Below are 21663 nucleotides of genomic sequence, written 5' to 3'. Positions count from 1 at the left end.
CAGTTAGAGACATCGCCTAAAAAGTATACTATTATATTAAGTGACATCTAAAAAGGTGCTCGGAGTGATGGGTCATTATGTTCAATTAAGGCTCTAATTCAACCACGAAACCACATAAAGACATGATTGCAGATGGTGTTTTGACAACATACTCTTCAGATATGTCTTCTGCTATAATTGCTAACAGACGCAGAGTTCTGTTTGAGTAAAAGCTGTAATTAAAGCCAAAGGAAATATCTTTATTGAGTGTACCAGACTGGTACACCAGGTGTAAAATTGTGAGACTACCAGACTCACATTTTTACACCTCTGGAATTGGAATGAGAATTTCCTGTAAATTTTAGGTAAACACACGTATTGATCATGACTCATTATAATCATTTAACAATTTAAATGTCTGTGTTAAGGTAACATGGTGTGTAATAATAACAGAAGTTGACTTTTATTTGGGATTCATTCATGTTGATATTAAAGTTAAAATAAGGATTACTATTGCTAATACAGACATACCCAGAAAAGGAAAGAGCAACAAAAACAGTAACTTCTTCAAACAGTAAAATAAAATGTTCCTGACCGCTGTGATGGACTTCAGGAGCCTGAGAGTGGTTAAGGGAGCACTATCCCCCCCCCCCCCCCCCCCCACGCGCGCTTTACTAGGATGGGATCAGCTGTTTGACAGTACCACAGCATTTTTTTATTCGTGGTTTCTATTAACTACTATTAAATTAGCAGCAAAATGCTCCAAACATTTGGGAAGGATTACCAAGTTGTTATGGAGGCCTGTGTCCACCTACATTCCTTGTAGGTTCTTTATTTTACAACATAAAACACCTCGTGCTCACTGTTCTTGTGAACTGGTGCCATGAACATAAAATAAAACTTTGCAGTGATCCTTTACAACAGTTCTCTTCTTACTGTTGTTTGTCAGCGGTTTACAGATATAGCACTGCGGCTTTAATGGCATGGTTGTGGCTGTTACCCAATTAAATGGGTACCAGAGTGCCTGGAAAGACCTTTAAAATGGGTGGGAAAAGTGCAGGTGTGACCAATGGCTTTAAAAATAACATGTCGTTCAGGTAAGGTGCTTCCTTAGTCCTTGCCTTGCAAATGGTGACCAAGGCAGGAAGGAAAAACTTTTCCCACTCAGTATCAAAGGATGGTGAAAGGTCGAAGTTTTGTTATTAATTATTTATTTATTTTTGCACGTTTTGTTCCATCTAAATAATCCACAAAATCTCTGAGTAGTCAGAGTTGGATTAAGGCTCTACTCTGTAAGGGCGTGGATTCTAATTTCACATTTGAATCCAAATCTAATACCAAATCTACTAAATCTAATAGTATATGAAGTAATTGGCAAAAATGGATAATAACATGAGAAAACACAAGAAAACCCATTACTAAGTCATGGCTTGTATTAGGTAAGTCTTTCAAAAATAGAATTTTTGGACAAAACATATTTGCTTATTAATGATCAAGGCACTGACCTCTCAGCCCGTTGTTCATTCAGTGGTGCTAGTGTCAGTCATTATGCAAATGTCCTGTTTATAAGATTGGAAACCTGCAGTCAGCTGAGACTGAAGAAGTCACCGGGATGACTGAAAACATCCAGATGAACAGAATCAACCTTTGGGGCACATTTGCCTTTGTTAGGTCTGAGTAATGTGGGAACTAGTCAGAAAAATAGACACATAAAAGTAATAACAAAGTCTGTACTTTGATACATTATGTTGGATTTACTACCATTTATGTATAGTAACATATGTGTACAATTATGTATTTACCTGTTACACGGATATTTGATATCAACATAACACTGATGTTTCATAGGTAAACCTAAAGACTCAAGGACTTTTAATGGCGGTTTATTGAAAGTGTTAACTAAATTAGCTGTCTGGCTCTGCCTGTATTGCGTTCTCATTGCCACTTTATAATGCTTTTTATTCCACTTCATGGATAAATCGCTGACAAGTCAACCATCTTCTCCACATATCCACTCTGATTATAGAATGTCTTGTTTTAGCACATTGTACCAAGCTGATAATTTAAAATCCACAGACCATCAGTTAATTAGTGTTACAACATGGTTTATTAAGAAGCTACCAAATCCAATAGCAAATAGTAGATGAAGTAATTGGCAAAAAATAGATGAAAAACATGAGAAAACACACATTACTAAGCCAAGGCTTGTATTAGGTTAAGTCTCTAAAAATTTGAATTTTTGGACAAAACATTGCAGATAACTGTGACGTGTGGTTGTGATAGGTTGTCAGAATCAAAAGGAGGGGTTGGTTTTGAGTTCTTCTTTCAGTATAAGTTTGGAAGCTTCGTTCAACATTAAAAAGACACAAAAACACAATATTCTAGTCAACCTACTACCAAACCACAGGGAATGTTTGAGAAGAGGAGGAGAATGTGTTTGTGATTACTCTGGCTCTGTATGCTCTGTTCGCATGGCATGAAACAACTTGTTAAGTCAAAGTGGAGAAATACAAAGGTGAATGGAAGCCTTGAATTTACTCTGTGTGTGTTAATACATTTAAGCCATTTCAGTGTTGGATCAGTGTGAAATGGAACCAGGTTGTGTAAAAAGATGAGCAGTGTAGTGTGCAGCAAGCTGTGTGGGCGTGGGTGAGGTATGTCGACATCAAGTTAGCCAAGCGGTGCTCCAACTGCCCAACAATCACAGATACGTTTTGCATGAACAACATGAAACATATCAATACATGTGCACTGATTATAAATTAAGTCAAACTACAGCTAAAATTACCTGGCAGGGATTTCCTTGCACAATCATTGCAGGGACTCATTGGTATCACACCTGGGGCGATCCCAGCGCATGCTGGCTTTTACTTGACAATGTTAAAAATGTGTAATATTTAACAAATCAAAATAATTGTTCCTACAATTATTTATGTAATTCCAAATAATCCCTGGAATAATCAAAGCAACAGGAAAATAAGTGGGCTATAGTTAATTGATACATTTTAACGCTAAATCTATAAAACAACAGCGTGTGGATACGTACAGTTCTGTTACATCTTTGCTGACAACTTGACAAACAACTTTGCTGCCTAGGGGAAGGTGACTCACTCACACATTCATAACCACACAGAGTGACCTTAGAGCACCTGCAATACAACTTAATCCAGTGTTAATCCCGATCTCCACACCTTCAGCACCTCTCTCTCTTCTCTGTAGCCTTTAAGTTCTACAGCACAAAGGTAATCCTGGCCTTTTCACAGGCAGGAAATGAGATATGGTACAACGCCCCAAATGTCTTTAGGTGTGTTCAACAAGCCCTGTGCAGTGAACTCTACAGCCTGACTTCCTGCTGAGGAGCCAAGAACTCCTCAGCTTCTGAGCAATATTTCAAAAGTTCTACATTAAATTCTGTTTTAAGTCCAGATGCAAAAGTGGTTTATTTTTAATATCGCCAGATGCTTGGAATTAATACTGTATAGACTAAACTCCTAATGCTGCATACACTGCTTTAAATGTGCTTTTGTATTATTTTATTTATATCATCCATATTGTTCCTTTGGAAAACTTAAATGTTTCACTGGCTTAACTGGCATTCAGTGCAGAATGAATCACTGGCCAACTGAAGTAAAGAAAATAATGCACAGACCTGTAACCATACAGTCATCTTTCTGTTACACAGAGGATTACTATCATTCAGTGTGTCAAGAATCTTTATAGGAAATTAGAAACTGCTTTAAAATAATCTACCTACAATACAGGATTATAGCTAACACCCACGTAGTATTAATCCACGGGCCATATCCATTTATAGTGTGCCACTGAAATAACAGAATAATTAAGAAAACATATGTTATGATAACACACACATATATATATATATATATAGGGCCTTGAGGGTGGGCACGTTAACGGCGTCCAGTAGACGGTCTGTGTATTCAAACCTGCCTCTGGCGCCGGTGCCCACCTCTCAATTTTAAATCCATGTAGACATTGAGGGTTCTCGGGAGGGGCCGTGCTATCACCTGCTGCTCTCTGGCAGCAGCACCATGCTCTCCCTTGTTTTAAATACACTTTAGAGCAACACGCAGCAACACTACACTTGAGCGGGAGGAGGGAGGTATGGGGTCTTAACACACCCCTGTTCTCTGCTAGCCATCGGGGCGGGGGGGCTGGGAAGAGATGCTGGCTGTCCGATTGGCCTCCCTGCTGCTGCGGAGCCTGGGGCGGTCTGCTTGCCTCCACCCCGGAGGGAAGGGTAACATCTCTTGGGTCTGGGTGCCGTTTCCATCTCTGGGGGTGAGGATACCTGGACCCGGGATATAGAGTATGTTTGGGGAGTGTGATTGTGTGTACATGTCCATTTACGTTTATTCCTGCGTTGGGTGAGTGCTGAGTGTTTGTATATGTGTGCATGAGGGTGGGAATGCATGTCTGTGTCTGTGTGTGCCTGTTTGTCTGTGTCTATATGTCAGGTTGGGTCTTAGACTTCACCTCTCTGGGAACTCCAAGGCCCTCCAAAGTGTGGAGGCCTATCTCCCCTCACCACACTCCCTGCCGGTGACTGATGCCCTCAGGGGTCGGTGCGTTGGTGGTTCTTGGTGTCCGGGGCTGGGCGCTCAGGTATGTACCAGCTCACTCCCGGTGACTACTTGGCGGGGCCTGGCGCCTGCTGCTCGGTCAGGCCTCTTCCGGGGCGCGGGGGGCCCTCGGGCCTCCGGCCTCTGTGCCTGCGGCTCGGTTCACTCTGGCACAGCTGGCTGCCGGCAGAGCCGGCGGGCACGCCGGTGCAGCCCCCTCTAGCTTCTGCCCGGTGGCTACTGGGTGACCCCTCATCTGGGGATCCTCAGCCCTTCCCATGAAGGTGGCACGGATGCCCCTCCGGTGGTCCTCCTTGGGCTCTTGCACTCTGGGGCCTCTGGATGTCTGGGGCCTGGATCTCCTCCATGCCTGCTTCATGCCCTGGGGGACGGGGCTATGGCTCTCTACATCCTCTAGCAGACCATTACATGGGGAAACCATTTGAATACAAGCGCGCCGATCCACACAGGTGTGCACATGGGTGTTCACTATTCGTAGACTTAAATCACACCTTTCTTGGCTGCTACTTCAAAGCACATTGTGCGCTGTCTGTCCTGCGTGCTGCACAACAACATTCAATATTTAGTATTTACTGCTGTTTTCACTTAGCTAGATTAATGCGATGGTGTTGTGTATAGTATGTTGCATTGTTTTGTTTTGTTTTTTTTGCTTGTTTTCTATTCTTTTTCTCTCAACAGGTGATCCCGGAGATATTTTTTCTTCCCCCCTTTCTCACTGTCCCTCTCCCCTTCTGTTTTTCTTTTCCTTCCTCTTTCTTTCTCCCTTTCCTATCCCTCACTCATGTCTGTCCCGTCTGTAACAACTGAAAATAAAATAAATAATAAAAACAAAGGTCGATCAAATGGACCAATACGGCAATGCCATGATGATCCATTTGGCAAAATAAATCCATTGGGTATCCTTGTTGGTCTTCAGACAACAATTCTGACGGCTAAAGAACCAAATGGGACAGGCGAAAAAAAAAAAAAAAAAAAAAAAAAAAAAAAAAAAAAAAGAAAACATATGTTAAAAGAACAGATTCAGTTGCTTTGCCTGTTGAAAGAGCAAAGCTGGTTGCTCGAGTACAGAGCTTGCTCCTGCACTATATCATGTATATCATCATACATCATTTTCTCTTTTTCAGACCTTGCTCTGTAAAGATAGAGGTGGTTGTGTTGGAAAGTCACAGCAGATCAGGAATTTCTAAAATTCTCAGACCAGCTTATGTGACACCAACAATCACATTCAAAGTCATTTAAATCATTCCCCCCCCCCCCCCCCCCCCATTCTGATGCTCAGTTTGAACTTCCATAGAGGTAGACAGGTTGTTATGGCTACGTAGAAATGGTCATAGCGACCTGATTGGATATTTGAATTTAACGAGCAGATGCACAGATGTACCTAACCAAGTAGAAACATGGTCTCATGGTAGATCCTCACAAATGTTGTGTCAAGTGTAATTAAATGATTCTTTTTTCAGGACATGAATTTTTTCCACTTGTTAACTAAATAATTACCACTAATTTTTACATCTGTTTTATTTTGTGTGTGTGTGCACGTCCCTGAATGTGATTTTCCTGTGTTCTGAATTGTGTCCATATTTATGATAATTCTCAGTTGACTTTTGGAGGTTGTTGTTGGTGGTGGAGTGAATCAGTTTACCTCAAACACCAAAGACCCAGGTGATACATGGGACACATTTAAACACACATATTTATATTATTTTTGAATACATTAACAGGTAAAAATGTATTGCTTGGTTAAGGCAACAAGACTGCAGTGTTAGAATTAGTATATGAAATCTTCTGGGCTGGGCTCAATGTAATGTAATACAGCCGATTACCTTAACACTGGTACTGGACGAGTACTTCAGTATCAGTATTGGAACTGTAAAACATTGCAGTGCATCCTTAATTCTGGTTTTGGACACATTGCAGCCAATTCTCTTTGCTATTCTTGCTAAAGAACTGAATGTGCTTTCCTGCTGTCTGACCTACTATATCAAGGGGGACCAGAACTAAGAGTAGAAGCAACCATAGGTCTAACACAAGTGATAATGTTAGTAGTGTCAGTAACTAGCAGTAATAGCTATAGAATCAGCAACAAATGTGTCCCATTTTCCTGCTGTCTGTACCTGAATTACCTCACAGTAACAAAAAGAGAGCAAAACACCTTTCTTTCTTCCTCTTTCCCTTATTCCCATTTCCCAAGGTGACCCCTCTTTCCTCCCCTCCTATCCGCCTACTCCCTCTTTCCATCACACACTCTCCTAATACTCTGTCAGTCAGAAAAGAGCCTGCTGGAAACGCGAGTGAGAGGTGCTTGCGTATGTGCGGGCATTAGCTGGTGTTTGTGTGTGGACGCGGTTTGCATGAATATGAGGGGAAGGTGACGAGTTAGAGAGTTAGAAAGGGAAAAGAGGGAAAAGAGGCAGGAGTAAAACAGAACTGCGGAGGGATGACAAACGGAGGGAAAGGAGAAAGAAAAAGGGAGGTTGGGGAAATGATTGCTCTAATCACAGGCTGCAGGTTGATGTGTTGTCAGGAGCTGCTGTTAACCTGTCAGTTAACCTGTGTGTGCATAGGTCTAGACGTAAACCTTTAAAATACTGGCTGCAGGAGGGAAGTCATAACATGTTTACACAAAAGACAAATAACTATTCAATTCAATTCAATTCAATTTTATTTATATAGCGCCAAATCACAACAAAAGTTGCCTCAAGGCGCTTCATAGATACAGAGAAAAACCCAACAATCATATGACCCCCTATGAGCAAGCACTTTGGCGACAGTGGGAAGGAAAAACTCCCTTTTAACAGGAAGAAACTTCCGGCAGAACCAGGCTCAGGGAGGGGCGGCCATCTGCTGCGACCGGTTGGGGTGAGAGAAGGAAGACAGGATAAAAGACATGCTGTGGAAGAGAGGCAGAGGTTAATAACAGATATGATTCAATGCAGAGAGGTCTGTTAATACATAGTGAGCGAGAAAGGTGACTGGAAAGGAAAAACTCAATGCATCATGGGAATCCCCCGGCAGCCTACATCTATTGCAGCATAACTAAGGGAGGATTCAGGGTCACCTGGTCCAGCCCTAACTATATGCTTTAGCAAAAAGGAAAGTTTTAAGCCTAATCTTAAAAGTAGAGATAGTGTCTGTCTCCCGAATCCAAACTGGAAGCTGGTTCCACAGAAGAGGGGCCTGAAAACTGAAGGCTCTCCCTCCCATTCTACTTTTAAATACTCTAGGAACAACAAGTAGGCCTGCAGAGCGGGAGCGAAGTGCTCTAATAGGGTGATATGGTACTACAAGGTAATTAAGATAAGATGGGGCCTGATTATTTAAGACCTTGTATGTGAAGAGCAGGATTTTGAATTCAATTCTGGATTTAACAGGAAGCCAATGAAGGGAAGCCAAAACAGGAGAAATATGCTCTCTCTTTCTAGTCCCTGTCAGTACTCTTGCTGCAGCATTTTGGATTAGCTGAAGGCTTTTCAGTGAGTTTTTTGGACATCCTGATAATAATGAATTGCAGTAGTCCAGCCTGGAAGTAATAAATGCATGAACTAGTTTTTCAGCGTCACTCTGAGACAGGATATTTCTAATTTAGAGATGTTGCACAAATGGAAGAACGCAGTCTTACATATTTGTTTAATATGTGCGTTGAAGGACATATCCTGGTCAAAAATGACTCCAAGGTTCCTCACAGTGTTACTGGAGGCCAAGGTAATGCCATCCAGAGTAAGAATCTGGTTAGATACCATATTTCTAAGCTTTTCAGCGCCGAGTACAATGACCTCAGTTTTATCTGAATTAAGAAGCAGAAAGTTAGCGGCCATCCAGGTCTTTATGTCTTTAAGACATACCCCTTTCTCCTGCGCCTGCCTCAGTCAAATCAGTCAGAATCAATTCTGTGGCGATATGTGCGACTGTTGTACCTCTATAAACCATTAGGAAGGGATCCATTTCTATCATCACATCTTTTAATCTCTGGATTTTATAATTTTGCTCTGTGATTTGTTTTGTCCCTATCTGTGTTATTGGAGGTTTTATAGTGATTGCACAATGAGAATTTACCCTTGACTCTGCTTTTCAAATACAGATGGTTTGGAATCTATACAAGGGTTTATTTAGGCATTTGCACTGAAGGAGTTCATAAGCTCTACAAAATAAATAAATAATCAGTCATTTGTGTGTAATGTGTAGGCCAGGGGCTCTTAAGAAGCAATTATTTTCTTAAGGCATTGTCCTGGTGGAAAATGTACTGATGGCCCCAGAAAGCTCAAAGTAATGGGATGTTTTTTCACTACTGTTGCTGTGGCAACCGTCTTGATTCCCCTTCGACTAATCCAAACATTAAGATTTCTAATCTTTAACATTTTTAAACTTTGATTCATTTCACTCTGTGATAGTGAATCAAAGAGCTGCCAGTCACTTTCTGTTTTTAGTACATAAAGGATTTTCAGGATCTTGGCCAGTGTCTCTTTTAATTTACTTTCTCAGACCAAGAGCCTTACACCCATCCCAAACCTCCCCGGCCACCTGGGTCAGGTCCACCTACCCAGGTGAAATTAACTTTAATGTCATGACCCACTGGCTACACTTCATAGAATGGTCTGTTTTCCACAAGGGTTAGGGTTTTACCCTAAACGCTAAAAAAAAAGACGAGAATTTCACTAGATCTGCCTTTGTTCAGATAAACCATAACTGTAACTTAAAGCACTGATACTAAATCCCCATTGTTAATATTGTGTCTGATGTTTTCCATTTCCCTCTTCTGTCAGAACCGGTCTAAATTTCTGGGGCTACTTCAGTAAATCCCATCATTATTTTGGCTCATAGTTTGGTCTCTAGATGTTTATAGCTGTGTCCCAGCTCTGAATGCCTCTGGATTTATGTGCTGCTTCATAAGGCTTCTCTCTCCTTCTGCAGCATTTTGTAACCTCGCTCACACTTCTTTTGCTGGCTCCTACCACTCTACCATACCCCCCCCCCCCCCCCCCCCACACACACACACACACACAGGCACTCTTTATTTTATGTCTCTTTTCAGTATTCATGATTCATGTGGTGCAGCATACTTCTTTTCACCTTCTGTATTTATGAAGTGTTCACTGGCCCCCTCGTGCTCTCACTAGTAAAGTGCTGGATGTGTCCTTTATGCTTTCATGAAATGACACATCCTCAGCACACACAGATACACTGGTCAGGGTTAGATTGATGAATACAGCGGACTCTTTCTATAAGACCTTATGTGATGTGTGTGGTGTGGCCATTATGCTGAAGGCTTCCCGCTGTCTCATTCACTGCCATTTTAATGATATTTAACCTGCCAGGCCTTTTGAAAGCGAGGCCTCGTTATAAAAATACCCAGTGTATTTCAGTGTCACACATATTCATTTGCACTGACACGCAGAAAGCATGCATGGAAATGCACACCAGCAGAGTCATGATTTGGTGCACTTACTTTACCCTTGCCACTTTTATCATTAACTCAAGCCTCTGTGCACCACGGGGTGAAGGCAGCTCACTCATTAATTTGTCTTTCTAACATTATTAGCAGTATTTCACCTCTACCATTATCTGCCCTGTAGATCTGCTATCCCCAGCTGCATTCATAATTAACCCCCCAGCTTCCATACTGATAACTGTTAAATATGATATGCTCCAGCTAAGCGAGTCTTTTTTCACTTCAGCCCTTTTTGAACTAAGATTTGTTTTAATCTTTCAGAAGTGTAATCCTTAGAGAGGCGCAGATTAAAGATCAAGTTGTAAAGTTTAAACTCACCCCAGTAGTTTGACTGACATGTGTATGCCAGCCTTTCAAAGTTGTATAGTGAATGTGTAACAGATGTGTAGACGTAGAACTGGACTCCAGATAAAAACTGTCAGAAACAACGAGCACCTCAATAGAAACTCTGCTAAAGCTCACTCTCTGAGCATTATTTAGTTATTATAATAAGTAAATAACATATTATTATTTTTAAGGGAGTATTACACACTGCATATATTTATTTAGGTTTTTGGTTCTTTTTAATGTACTTTAAGATTGTAGCGCAGTAAAAACTAATTTCCTAGCAAAAATGCATGTGAATGCTCAAAATGTAAAGATTGTCTGAAATGCTTAAAAATATTTGAAATATTCAAAGTTGAACTTGCTCAATGAGCTTCACTGCGTAAGATTACCAAAACCTCAGCCAGCTTAAGTGTAAATACCTAAAGCCAAAAATGTACCTAAACTGAGCTTCAGTTTCTGAACAGGATGTGTTTTTTGTATCTGTGCCACTAAAATTGGTGGCTGTTTTGGATTTTGGCCTCAAGAGTGGAGAAGAATTAGCATTGGCAAGTGTAAATGGACTCCTAACACTGTCAGGCTCCAAGTTTAAACTTGATGAATCACAGCTACTTTTCGATGTATATATTTTACAAGTACGGCAAAAAGTTTGGCATGAAAGAAAGACTTTTTTTTCCCGATAATTTTCCATCCTCTGTGTTTTCTGCTTGTGATGTCATCATGCAGAGGAGGGATGTCACGTCTGGGCGGCCAACACAGGTAAGTGAACCCAAATGCAGACACCACATGGAGGCTCGGAGGTATAGTGCAAACAAACAATTTGGCACTCAAAAGTGGCACATAATGAAAGAGGGTAATTCAACAAAACACTACACATGAACTAAGGGTGAGAGGGAAAACACTTGACCTCTGAATATAAACTACCTACTAAACTAACGCAAAGCTTCATATTATGGTACTAAGAATCTGATTTAGACTGGCAAGAACTAAAAGACAAGACTATTACTAGGGATGCTGTGAATGTAAACAAAGCTATGTAACACAAGGCCTGGCTAGAACAATTGTCAAACAAGAAAACAAGAATCACACCACGTGTGCGGCAGCAAAGTGTAAAGGAAGACGTCTCTTTATCTGGCTGGGAAAAAAAAGAGCCTGGGCACGATACTAGGTATTTCCCGGAGCAGGCACACGAGGTACAGGATTACAGGGTTTCTCTCTGAGTCACTGTAATGAAAGGTGAGCAGAGTCAATGCGAGCCTTGCGCAGCAGTCTGTAGAGTGGAGGCAGCAAAATGCATAGTCTTACTTGTCTGGGTAGAAGGCGAGGCTTGCAGGGGAATAGAGGTCTGGGTGAGGCTAAAACAGTTCGTGTACACTCACTATGAAGTGTTCGGTAGGGAGGCAGGCAAGTTGCACTGAGAATAGAAAACAAACCAGCGACGGGAAGTAGAGTGGTTACTGACAGCAAGATCCAACCCTCTGAAGCTGCAGAGGCAAGTAGACAGGGTTAGCTTCAGAACACTAAAACAGGATTTACTGAGGTATGACTTTTACTAACGTGGGTTAGCTGATGTTCCAGCGAAGAATCTTCTTCCTTGTGTTTAACGGTGGTTGGCAACCAACGTAAAGGAGCATTACCGCCTCCTACTGTTCCGGAGTATGGGTCAGACCGTGAGCTTACAATCTGTATCCAAAAACAAAACAAAAACAAAACAAATCAAACACTCTTTCATAAACACCTATATCCTTCAGAAACCCCACCAGTTCCCTCACCTGTGCCCTACTACCCTCCAACACACTCTTCAGATTAAATTCCCCACTCCTTCAATCTATTCTGCAGAACTTTCCTCTCCACATCATAACCCTTGCACTGCAGTATTACATGCTCTACTGTCTCCGCCTCCTCCTGGCACACTCCACAAAGCCCCGTCTCATGTTCTCCTATCATCTGTAGTGTTTTATTTAATGCACAATGTCCCAGTCTAAGCCTGGTAATGACCTCTTCTCTCCTATTACCACTATACAACCTACACTCTGCCACCTCCTTAAGATGATACAATTGCCTGCCCTTACTCCCTGAATTCCACCGCTTCTGCCACTCCTGAACAACCTGCCTCCAAACAATACCTTTTGCTTCAGATCCGCTGCTTTTAATTTCCATCTCAGTCCTATTTTTAGTCAATGCTCTTTTTGCCAACCAATTGCAGAACATCTAAACGTCTCAACACAGAAGGAGCTGCTGAGCCATATGCCACACACCCATAATCAGAGACCGATCGAATTAATGCCTGGTATTAATGCCTCCCAACTACACACCTCATAACATTAACAACTTTTTTGCATTTGGTTTCAATCCGGTCAATATGCTCCCTCCATGTCAGTCTCGAATCAAACAACACCTAAGTACTTAAAAGAGCTCACTTTCCCAATTACCTTGTCATACAGTTTCAATGTCAAAGTCTCACTCACTGTTCTTTTTGGTAAAGAACATAATTTTTGTTTTTCCACCAAAGAGCTGGTCTTAAGAGCCTGCCAGCTAATTACACACAGGTGCCACAAACGAGGGGGGTGTGGCGACTCTGCCCAGTGATGGATTCACTGACATGCAGGAAAACCCAGCACTTACCCGGACCATGACAAGGGAAATGTCATAAAAAAAATAAAAAAAAATTACATTCTTGATAAAACCTCAAACTGTCGCTGTTTGAAAACTGTAAAAGACATAAACAAAAAACAAGCAATACCTTTATAGTCCGAGGTCTCGTGACTAGTGGTGCGCGAATCGATAGTGAAATATTGATTCCTCCGATACCAGTTATTTATGTTCTAGAATCGATTCTCATTTTAAAATATCGATATTTTAGTAACTTGGAGTAAATTTGTAGTTTATCATTGACAGGAACACAGTGGAAAGAAACTATATCATTCGGATCATCTAAACTAGAAGGGACTACTTCCTCTTCCGCCTTTCATAGTCATGTGTGAAATACGGCTGCATAACTCTGTCACAGCCCCTTGGTGTGCGCACTCACAACAATGGCTGAGCGTAAACTGTGTCATGTGTGCCACAAACAGCCGAGACGTGGTTTGTGATACATGTGGCAAGACAGTGAGGTGTTTTGGCAACACCACTAACCTTGTCAAACACCTCTGAGTAAATCATATCACAGAATATGACGAGCTTATGTTGAGGTAAACTGAAGAGGGACAGGTGCTGCTGGGGGGAGACAGACGTCTCTTGCAGAGTCCTTTAGTGCTGCAGGCAGGCAACATGTTCAAATAGCGCACAACTTCAGATTTTTATTTCTATATGATAATTCTGCATTATTATTCATTAAGAGCAAGTAGTCTGATATCCTGTAATGATTATGAAGCTATAATTTAAAATACAATAAAACATTAAATTTTTGTACAAAGTATCTGTATCGGATCAGTATTGTCGATACCACCCTGAATTTTACTTGGTATTCAAGTGGTATTGCACATCACTACTTGTGACCTGTTTAAAGTTTTAATTTTTTTCTCAAGCTCACAGTATGTTGAACTTGTTAAGTTTCAGGTAGGGTGGGTTTGAAGCTTTCTTCATTCATTTGTACAGCATTCACGTTAACAAGAGCAAAAATGTCAAAACTTATCTCATGCCAACATGTTACAGGATACACTGTCATTTAAAAAAAAAACCTTTATGGTTTTATTATCACTTTGACCTTCAGATTAACTATTTACCTTGAAGGAGAGGTCAGAGGTCAAAGTGACATGACTTTTTAAATCTTTATATGTTACTTGACAAACACACCACACTTGTAAGAATCATAGTTTCTAAGTCTTATGACTTTTTGTCAATTGGCCTTGAATACCTTAGTGTATGTAAGCCAAATTTGAATAGATTGTTAACATGACCCCACTCTTCCCCCCTACAAAGTTTTATCAGAATGAATTCAGAATTTTATACGCTATCATGTTTACTGTTCTGTGCTTTATTTACAAGTAATAATATCTTAATTTGATTTGTTTAATTAGGCTCATCTAATGTACAGTACAGTGCAAAAATTTTAGGCAGGTGAGGAAAAAAATGCTGTAAACAAAGAGTGATTTCAAAAGTGGAAGTGTTCATTTATTTTCATCAATCAACAAAATGTAGTGAATGAACAAAAGAGAAATCAGTATTTGGTGGGACCACCCTTTGACTTCTTCTAGGTACACTTGCACAAGGTTTTTGAAGGAACCCGGTTGGTAGGTTGTTCCAAACATCTTGAAGAACTAAGCACAGATCTTCTGTGGATGTAGGCTTCCTCACACCCTTCTGTCTTGTCATGTAATCCCAGACACACTCCATGATGTTGGGATCGGGGCTCTGTGGGGGCTGTACCATCACTTCCAGTACTTTTTGTTCTTCTTTACGCTGAAGACAGTTCTTAATGACTTTGGCTGCGTTTCTGGTGTCGTTGTCCAACTGCAGAATACATTTGGGGCCAATAAACAATAATTTCTATTTCTTTTTTGTTTTACTATATTTTATTAATATTTTGCTCTTTACTATTTTTTTCTACTGTACCATTCTGCTGAGTGACATCTTCTGCTCGTCAAATACATTTCATTGCAATGTTGACCCTGTGCTAAATTGCATATGACAAATAAAACTAAAATCATTGTTTGTTTACAGCAATTTTTCACACCTGCACAGTACTGTACTTTCTAAGCTTATGTCAAACATGGATGACGCTTTTGACTGTATTTATAAAGGACATGAAATAACAAGCTGGAATAATATACAAGTGTTCCAGTTAAAAGGAACTGTGTACTGTTTGTGCTAAATTAGTTTCCTGTTTGTTGCTTTTACAGCAGCTCTGGGTTTCTGTTGACAACAACAGATATTAGAATTGTATCTCTGGTGCCTCTCTCAGTTGTTCATGTTCGCAATTATTGATTTGGTTCCCTGAAGAATAGATGTAATTACAGAAATCATTAAATGTAAGTGTTATTACCCTATAAGTTGGGGACTGAGGCAAAATCTTGCACCATCTATCTGCATTTATAATAGTGGAATCTAACTGGCAGGAGTGCCATTTTGTCATCACAAAGCAATCAGCCAAATTAAAACTTTTGCAGCCAGTGGAATATGAGCTTTGGGATGAGAAATCAATAACACAGTTCCAGATTCCTCAGTTTGGTCCTTCCAGATGGGCGATTATGGCAAAATGTTCTTTCTGTACACAAACATGAAAACAGAACTGCGTGGAAATTACGTAGCAGCTGAATAGCCTGAGACACCAATGTTATTAAAAGCAATTTTGCAAATTTCATGTCACCACTGAATGTGGCATGACTTCAAATCAAATTATCAAATGTGCGTAAGAACTGACAATATATTACCACCACTTGCATAGCTGGTAAACCAAGTAGTGCAGGGATTGGGCTAACTGCTAATTTGCTAACTATCAAGAAAAATACAAGTGTCAGTTATGCTCAAGCACCGCTTACAGTGGTTTTGGTTCCTATACTTAACTTATCCCTTCAGCCTGTCTGGGTTATGTTATGGTTAGCGGCTTGGCTGCTTTGACAGGTGTAACAACAAATGGACCCGTAAGGCCAAGTATTAGTAGGTGGTCACAGGAGGCCTTAGCAGAACTCCAGGGCTGTTTTGAGAGGCTCACAGTGAGGACATCAGGGGGCTTACTGAGTGTATCACCGACTACATAACCTGCCATCAACATTGAAGTTTACCGGAAGCCCACACACACGGGCCAGTGCTTCCTCTTTGACTCCCATCACCCTCTGGAACACAAACTTGGAGTAATCAGGACCCTACACCACCGGGCAGAACATGTTCCCTCCAAGCCTGAAGGGAAAAAGAAGGAACACACACGTAAAGGAATCTCTTAAAACATGCGGTTATGCTAATTGGGCTTCCATCAATTCAGCAAAGAGGCACAGAAAAGAAGCTCAGACACCAGCGAGGGAGGATAAGAACAACAAATGCAACAACACTGGCATCCCCTGTGTAGCCGGTGTATCAGAAAAACTCAGGAGAGTTTTCTCCAAGCATGACATCCCGGTGTATTTCAGACCCAACAACACACTCAGACAAACTGGTTCATCCCAAAGACAAAACTCCAAAACACAAACTTAACAACGTGGTGTATGCTGTACAGTGCAGCGAGGAATGCCCAGACCTCTACATTGGAGAGACCAAACAGCCACTTCACAAGTGCATGGCACAGCATAGAGGAGCCACCTCCACGGGACAAGACTCAGCAGTCCATCTGCATCTAAAGGTCAAAGGTCACTCTTTGAGGATGCCAATGTTCACATTTTGGACAGAAAGGACAGATGGTTTGAAAGAGGACTGAAAGAAGCCATTTACGTCCACTGTGAGCGGCCATCTTTGAACAGAGGCATTGTTACCCAAATAACAAGCTATGGGTGACTTAGGACAAAGCTCTCCTCAATGACAAGAAGAGGCCTTCATAGTAGGCAATAAAGAGAAGGTGAAAATGGTTCAAGCATTATTGAAGGGCAAGATCAGAGAGGCTAAGGACAATTACTGGAGAAAGCTGGAGTAGAAACTCCAGCAGAACAGCATGAGAGAGGTGTGGAGTTGCATGAAGACAATCACTGGATTTAGGCCATCCAGCAGCAGGGGAGCCGGGGGCGCTGAGGACAGAGCTAATGAGTTGAATGTGTTTTCAACAGATTCAACACTGCAGTGAATGCTCACAACCTTACTGACTTTCCTGTAGTTAGCCTGCAATTCACAGCCACACCACTCTGCCTCCCACTCCACACTGCACCGTTGCCTCCTGTAAAAGTCCTGACACCTCTCCCACACCTATCACTTTCACTCACGGCCATGTTCAGAGACAAATGAGCAAATCAGCCTGGACAGGGTGACTCCCCATGTCCTCAAAGCATGTGCCCCCCAACTTTGTGGAGTCTTTTATAAACTGTTCACATTGAGTCTGCAGAGGGTCCCAGTGCTGTGGAAGTCATCATGCCTCGTCCCTGTACCAAAGATGCCACGTCCCAGTGGCCTCCAGGATTACAGGCATGTGGCACTGACCTCCCACATCATGATCACCCTGCAAAGACTCATCCTGGACCAGCTCCGACCTACTGTCAGGCTACATCAGGATCCTCTTCAGTTTGCTTACCAGCCCCGTCTCGGAGCTGAGGACGCCATCATCTACCTGCTCAATCGTGTCTGCGCCCATCTGGACCAGCCGGCGAGAACTGTGATTGTCATGGTTTTCGACTTTTCCAGTGCTTTTAACACCATCAGACCAACTCTTGGGTGATAAGTTAACAGCGATGCAGGTCGATGCTTCTCTGGTGTCCTGGATTGTTGATTACCTGACAGGAAGACCACAATATGTGCGTCTTCACACTGTGTGTCCTGACAAGGTGATCAGCAACACAGGGGCACCACAAGGGACTGTCCTCTCGCCTTTCCTCTTCACCGTCTACACCACAGACTTCAGGCACTGCACAGAGACCTCCATCTTCAGAGGTTTCCTGATGACTCTGCGGTGGTTGGATGCATCAGTGAGGGTGCTGAGAGAGGGGCAAAGGTGGTGTGAGCAGAATCATCTGCAGCTGAACATGACTAAGACCAAAGAATTGATTGTGGACTTAAGGAAGACTTGACCCCTGTTTCAATCCAGGAGGTCGATGTGGACTTTGCACACATAGACAATAAATTGGACTGGGTCAAAAAAAACACTTTACTGTACAGGAAGGGCCAGAGTCGTCTCTATTTTCGGGGGCGGCTGAGGTCTTTCAACATCTGTTGGACAATACTCAGGATTTTCTATGAGTGTGGCCGGTGCCAGTCTCTATGCTGTTGCATGCTGGGGCAGCAGGCTGAGGGTCGCAGATGCCAACAGACTCAATAAACTGATCAACAAGGCCAGTAATGTTGTGGGGACAGAGCTGGACTCCCTTAAGGTGGTGTCAGAGAGGCGATGTTGTCCAAGATAAGGACAATGCTTGACAACACCTCCCACCCACTCCATGACGTGCTGGCCAGTCACAGGAGCACGCACAATGAGAGACCGAGATTACCCATAATGCACCACTGAAACCCTCCTCCTCCATTTAATACACAGTACATAGAGCAATAGTTATACCTTTTTGCTCATGATCTACAGTAAAATAAAGTTTTACACGTTAGAGTAAAATGTCAATCATGTTTAATTCACAAGCTTGTGGGGATAGGTTAATTGGAAAATCCAAATTGCCATTAGGTGTGAATGTGCGAGTGAATGTGAGCGCGAATGGTTGTCTGTCCCTGTGTGTTGGCCCTGCGACAGACTGGCGACCTGTCCAGGGTGTACCCCGCCTCTCGCCCTATGACAGCTGGGATAGGCTCCAGCGCCCCCCGCGACCCTGAAAAGGAGAAGCGGAAGCGAATGGATGGATGGATGTTTAATTCACCTCTGTAATATTTTGGATATTTTTCATTGGGCTATTTGCATATATTGGAGGTATTTTGTAAACTTTTTAATATATTGTATTATTTAATTAGTTCAGTCTGTTACTGTAATTGTCTTGGAACAACTGTAACCCACATAATTTCCTTAGGGATCGTTAAAGTATTCCAATTCTGCTAGGCTTCATCTGTTAGGTTTCCAGTGACTGAATCAGATCTCTTCAATTCAATTCAATTCAATAAAACTTTATTGATCCTGAAGGTTGACCCCGAAGGAACTTGGTTTAAAGCTGCCGACCTTTGCCAGCGCCATCTTACCCTTCTGACCATACATACATGACACAAACATCACATGGGGAAGACAGGTCAGAGAGGTATAACAATGGAAAAATGCACCACATGAGGAAAGATAAGGAGAAAAAAATAACTCCCCCCCAGACTGAGCTCCAACAGGGAGATCAGTTTGAGAACAGAAAAAAACACCTCTGCACATAGCACATGAAAAAACTCTTAATACACCAAAGAAACACATGACGCGCAACAGGGGTGGGTAAAGGGTGAGAGACAGCCATTGTAGACAGTACATCCAGGCCTGCAGCACAAGCGCTGGTCTCCTTGATCCACCGTCAGCATCGGAGGGGAATAAGCGTCGAAGGCGTTTGGAGGGGGGATGAGTGTACATCTGCATGTGTATATATGTCTGTGTGTGTTCAGCTGAGACAGTGTCCTTCGCCCTGCCAGGCTAAGTAAACAGTCTTCCAGCCAACCCAGGTGGCCTTGCATAGAATGGGAAGAACAGTCTAAACACAGTCGTTATCAGGGTGTTGTTGTTCAGCTCCAGCCTTGAGACCGCAGCTGGCGCCGAAGGGGTAGCCGCATGACGTGATGCTGGTTTTTTACTTTAGTGCGAACAACTCATGAGAATTTCAAAGCTGTTCTAACAGTCCGACACTGGTCTCTCAATCTCCTGTCGGAGAGCTTACGCTCCGTGATGTTGTCATTCATGTGCTCAAAGAGCCGATTCTGAGAACTCACGACCACAGTGAGCTTCTCCAAGATGTATCCAGTCTGCACTCAGAGATCATATTCTGAGTATTCACGGCAGCCGTAAGCCTCTCCAAGATCTTATCCGTGCTGCACTCAATGAGCCCATTTTGAGAAACTCACGCCTCATTCTGTCTGTGAAGGTTCTCAATCATCCAGGTCATCGTAGTCAAAGGAGCTTGCAAAGAAAAGCGTCTGGACTTCTTTAAGTTACTTGACGACTTCTCGGATGAGAGGTGAAACGTCTTCAAGAAACTTAAAGAAGTCCAGACACTTTTCTTTGCAAGCTCCTTTGATCACGCCTTATTCCATCGTTTCAATCCCAGCGGGCAGCCTTGTGGGGGTTTGAACAGCCGGTTCCGCTTCCTTAATTCTTCGATAGGTCAGGGCCAAGCCAGCTCCGATCAGCCAGAACCCTGTTACCATGGTTCCGAATAGGTAGATATCTTCAGCACTCAGGCTCACCCGAGCCCAAACTTCTCGTTGAGAAAGGGGTGCCAATTGCATTTAGGGACCAGTTGATCAAATCCATAATTCCTCTTTTAGGTTTTAGAGAACAGACTGTGAGAGAGTGTTCCAGGGAAAAGACATACAAAAAACACGAGACTAGACAAGGACACAAGAGGCTAAGCAGTGAAGCTAAGGGAGAGGAGGAGAGGAGAAAAGTCAAGAGCAACATAACTGTGTTTGTATTGTAGGTTCCATTTTGCATGACTGTAGTCGACTGTAAATGGTCCAGAAGTCCCACGTACATGGCCTTTTCTTTTTTTTCTTATCTTTTCATCTTTGCCCCATTGGATAATTCTATGATTTCACCTTGTATTTTATGAGCCACTTAGAGTCTTTACCCTTTCAAAAGTACTAATACAGGTAAACAAGAAAATGCTTTACAGAACACCAAATATGGATTTTAAAGTGAATAATCTGAAATATATGCCAGGTTTTAATGTACAGTGTGTCCTCAGTCCAAATCTAAATAATAACCATAAATTCACATTTAAACCCTGCAGGGTCTCCTCACTCTACCAGTGAGCTTGGAAGGAGAAGTTGTAAGAATTATGTACAGTATTTAAGTCCAGGAATGAACGTGGATTCACACAGACAGGTTTGCAGTCATTTTTGTACGAGCATGGTTAAAGTTTACACACATAGTTGTGGGCATACACATACCCACACATCAGCATGCACAATGTATCTTGGAGCCTAAAGGTTGGGCCTGCCCTGAGGGTTGCAGAGATTATTATGGGCCATAGAGTGAGAGAGGGTGAGATGAGCCTCCGATGCTCTAAAAATGGAAAAAATTCCCAGTCTAACAATCCTTAGTCATTTTTACCTGCAGTTAAATGAATTAAGGTTCCACAGAAGTAGCCTAATGGGCTTAAATGGAGTCTTTTTTTCCATATCCATTTGTAGTTATTGTATTCACTTCATGCATACCAAGTAATTTCTTCGGTACAAAAACCTGCTGTTGAGGTATTTTCTGTTTCAAGAATGTCAGGTCTAATAATTCCTTCTAACTAGCCTGCACTGTGGAGACCTGAGCCACAAAACAGCATACTCTATTGTGTTTTACATGGTACAGTGCTGTTATAGTGGCTCTCACACTTCACTGTATGTGTTTAAATATAGCTGAAGGCCTTCCTTTCACCTCACATTAGTGTGTGACCTGTATCTGAGTCTGACACCCGATCCGTGGTTCATGCAAGAGTGAGATAGAAATGTGTCTATTTTGTGATTGGATCTCAGTATGTCTGCCACTTTAATGAACACAGAATGTGCATCCCAGATCAAGTTTTAATACTTTTTTGTTAATTAGAAACAGCAAGTTGCACCTACTGTGTA

General features: G+C 42.1%; 2 long non-coding RNA genes across 2 annotated transcripts; both read right to left on the bottom strand.

Moving 5' to 3' along the window:
* Positions 1-5141: 5141 nt before the first annotated feature.
* LOC146524159 (uncharacterized) lies at positions 5142-9548 on the bottom strand. The gene is made up of 2 exons (XR_014875901.1): positions 8419-9548; positions 5142-7216 (listed from the first exon to the last, which is right to left on the bottom strand). It is a non-coding gene; the product is annotated as an uncharacterized LOC146524159 (long non-coding RNA).
* A 35-nt stretch (positions 9549-9583) lies between these two features.
* LOC146524158 (uncharacterized) lies at positions 9584-12861 on the bottom strand. Its single transcript, XR_014876665.1, has 3 exons — positions 12783-12861; positions 11656-12033; positions 9584-11574 (listed from the first exon to the last, which is right to left on the bottom strand). It is a non-coding gene; the product is annotated as an uncharacterized LOC146524158 (long non-coding RNA).
* Between the last annotated feature and the right edge of the window lie 8802 nt (positions 12862-21663).

Source organism: Neolamprologus multifasciatus, chromosome 2, assembly GCF_963576455.1.
Source record: "Neolamprologus multifasciatus chromosome 2, fNeoMul1.2, whole genome shotgun sequence".
In the NCBI taxonomy this organism is placed as follows: domain Eukaryota; kingdom Metazoa; phylum Chordata; class Actinopteri; order Cichliformes; family Cichlidae; genus Neolamprologus; species Neolamprologus multifasciatus.
Note: the sequence above shows the minus strand (reverse complement) of the source record. Positions and strands in the feature narration are given on the sequence as shown.